This window comes from Triticum aestivum, chromosome 3B (assembly GCF_018294505.1).
Source record: "Triticum aestivum cultivar Chinese Spring chromosome 3B, IWGSC CS RefSeq v2.1, whole genome shotgun sequence".
In the NCBI taxonomy this organism is placed as follows: domain Eukaryota; kingdom Viridiplantae; phylum Streptophyta; class Magnoliopsida; order Poales; family Poaceae; genus Triticum; species Triticum aestivum.
Genome location: NC_057801.1, coordinates 390812710 through 390816060, shown reverse-complemented (window position 1 = coordinate 390816060; position 3351 = coordinate 390812710). Strand labels below are relative to the sequence as shown.

Sequence of the window (3351 nt, the reverse complement as noted above, 5' to 3'; positions counted from 1 at the left end):
CGACTTCCTTTGTGTTTTCATCTTCATATAATAGAAACAAGTGCTTGTGGTTATGCTTTATAATAAGCACCGTACTTTCACTTGGTTAACATAAAACAGGATGCATCGTGGATGTGCTCATCATAAAACAAGATGAAATTTATGATGCGTACACCTTTGCCTCTCTGTTGCTTCACTCTCAAAAACACATGTATGTGCGGCTATTTATTGCTTCTTGCTACCACTATTTTTGTAAATGATTTTGCGTGTGCACTCCAGGAGTGTTTTTGTTTCTGTGGGTCAGCTGCTCAACAATCTTGTACCGCCCAGTACATGTATTACTACTGGGAAGGTTCAAAAAATCAGAACTCAACAAGTTCAACATGGTGTATGACACGAAGGAGATCATCGAGAGGGCACGCCGCGGCGTCATGGGATACATCAAGCACACACTCACCCTCTTCATCGGTTTCATCGTTGTCCTCGTCGTGTCCTCATCATCGGGGTAAGCACCCTAGCCACCTTGGCTGACTACTCATCCTCCACCCACGGTTGCTAAAATTCGATTCATTTTTATATGATGTGATCCATTGAGATGGCTGGCGGTACTGTGTTCCATTGCAGCTCAAGAACACAGGCGACAAGTCCGAGGACAAGAAGAAGAGGAAGAGGAGGTCCTGAGAGTGTCATCTGTGCATCATAGATAACATCACCTCCGCCGCTAGTGGCACCACCACTGCTAAGTACAGTATGTAGTAGGAATTAAGCTGGTGCAGTAACTTGGTGCCATGCCACCCTTGTTAATTCACACTCGTGGGAACGTGCTGTGAGTTTGCTGCTGATGAAGCTTTTGCAGACGTTGTGTGTGTTCCGGATCTCTTTTGTTCATGTTAGATAATCGAAACCTGAGACGATTTGGTTTGGTTTGCGAAGAACATGGCTACACTTCTTTGTGGTTGATCTAGTCTCATCGGTTATAACCTTGTGACGTGTCTCATTTATTTTGCACTATAGGCCAGCTTCCTCTATGTAAGTCCAACACATGTTTGGTGTAGCGTTTCTGTCTTGGTAGGTGGTGTTGAGCAGGGCCTACCCGATTGTGATTGAGCAAGAGTAACTGAACTAAAATTTTCTACTGTTTTTGCACTTTTTAATGTTTGAACTATTGTTTCCATCAAAATGTTTGAGCTAGTCTCATCGGTTGTACGTTCAAACATGAAGTCTCAGATAAGTCTGGGAAAAAGCTCAAACAAAAGAAAAACCCATGAAAATTTAAATGGTAAAAGTTGAAGTCGCAAAAATGCGAGAAGTCCAAAACATCGTAGCAAAAAAAAGTTTGAGTTTAAAAAAAACACAAAACATTTTCTTTTCAAAAAAATATCATTCAGTTCAATGATATAATCCATGCAAGTTCGAGGACTATGAAAACCGTAAACCATTGAAAAGTTGCGAGGAAAAGCCATACCAAAAAAAAGTGAAGTCTAGTATGCGAAAACACCCTCAGTACAAACCCATACGGCCATCAGTTCAAGTACTTTTTTCGGAACCATTCGAAATTACTCGATGAAAAAATACCTCCTTTGTACAAACACACACAAAGATCTGTACGAGTGTCGCCGCGAGCGCTGCCGTTGTTGCCCACGCCCCAAATGTTGTAGCTTAGACGACTTCAGAATGTTTATCGTGTGTGCTCTACCGCCGTGTGCTATTACAAGAATTCCTATTGTCACATAAGTCCATGTATTACTACAATGGGAGTTCAAAAGAAAACCCTATAACATGCGCCGTGCCCCGGCCCCATGCTCGGGACGCGAAAAAAGCTCAAACAAAAAGAAAACCCCATATGAAAATTCAAATGTTAAATGTTCAAGTCCTAAAACGAGAGAAGTCCAAAACATCATTGCAAACAAATATTTTCTTTTTGAAAAAAATGTCATTCAGTTCAACTGTATAAATCATGCAAGTTCGGGGGCGATGATACCATAGATCGTTGGAAAGTTACGAGGAAAATCTTACAGAAAAAATAGAGTAAAGTCTAGTCTATGAAAACCGCTCAGTACAAACCCAAAAAATTGGAGATCAGTTCGAGTCCTCTGTTTTCAAAAGAATTCAAAATTAATCTATGAAAAATAGGAGTACTATAGAAGAAGAGAGAGGGAAAATCAGCTGCAACAAACAAGCACCCCGTCATGGATTACAAATATCCAACACAGTGTCATTTCGTGATAACATCATAAGCCTGCTAGAAGAAACCTTCAAAGACAAAATGAATTGGCATCTAGAAAACTGATGAGCAAGATGAAAGGAACATGATTTATACAGTGCTAAATAGTACACCCCTCTTCACTCATACATGTATTTACAAAGCGTTTGGTCGAAAATAAGCACGAGATGGCACAATAGTTCCTAATTTTTCCTACCCTAATCAAAAGAATTTAAGCCTAACTATAGCTAAGCTGGTACTCCATTATTGATCCCAATCAAGAGAGACTGAAGATCGAGCAGCAGTAACTCACATGATCTCATCAAGAATCAAAGGAGAAATGAAAAGAAGATTAACTCATGATCAAATGGTTGTTCGTACGTCCGTAGTATCCCGTCCCATATGCATCTTTGGTTTTTCTCAGAGTCAGAGACTCAGAGCCAGAGCGCGCCGGCGTCCTTGAGTATGGGCACGAGCTCGCCGGAGATGTGCACGGCCATGAGCCGATCGAGCCCGCCGAGGAGCCTCCCACCGACGAACACCGCCGGCAGCGTGATGACAGCCTCGCCTCCAGCGTTCCCGGCCACCGCCGCGGTGAGCTCGTCCTCGTCGGCGACCTCGTGCACGGCAGGGTTCACCCCAAGCCCCTACAGCAGCCGCTTCACCACGTGGCTGAGGCAGCACCCGCGCCTCCCCACCACTAGCACCAGGCTCTCTGCCACCGCCCTCCTCACCGCCTCCCCGCCGTCGCCCCTTGCCGCCGCGCCGGCGAGCCGCGAGCCCGCCCTCCTGGCTGGCCGCGCTCTCGGCCTCGGCCTGCTCGGACCGCCGCGGGCACGCGGCAGCCGGCCGACGCCGTAGGGGATCGCCTGGTACATCTTGATCGGTCGAGTGACGTACGATGTGATCGAGCTCTTCTCTTTTTCGCTCGGTTCGCCGTTGCTGGGCCAAGTCCCCTGCTGCCATGGACGCGTGCTTCTCTGCTTCCCCTGCGTTCGCTCATGCTCCGGTCGCCGCCTGCGTGTGGACTTGTACCGCCACTCTACTGCGTGTGCGCAAGGGCCGCAAGGCAAGAGGCGTCCATCTCCTTCCGCTTCTCGCCCACGCCATGGCGTGCGCACTCCTGTAGAGAAAAATAGCTTAGAGTTCAATGAGATGAAAATCATCAG

General features: G+C 46.3%; 1 pseudogene; it reads right to left on the bottom strand.

The window, feature by feature from the left end:
• Positions 1-2616: 2616 nt before the first annotated feature.
• Positions 2617-3060, bottom strand: LOC123065417 (monothiol glutaredoxin-S9-like; annotated as a pseudogene).
• Positions 3061-3351: the final 291 nt, after the last annotated feature.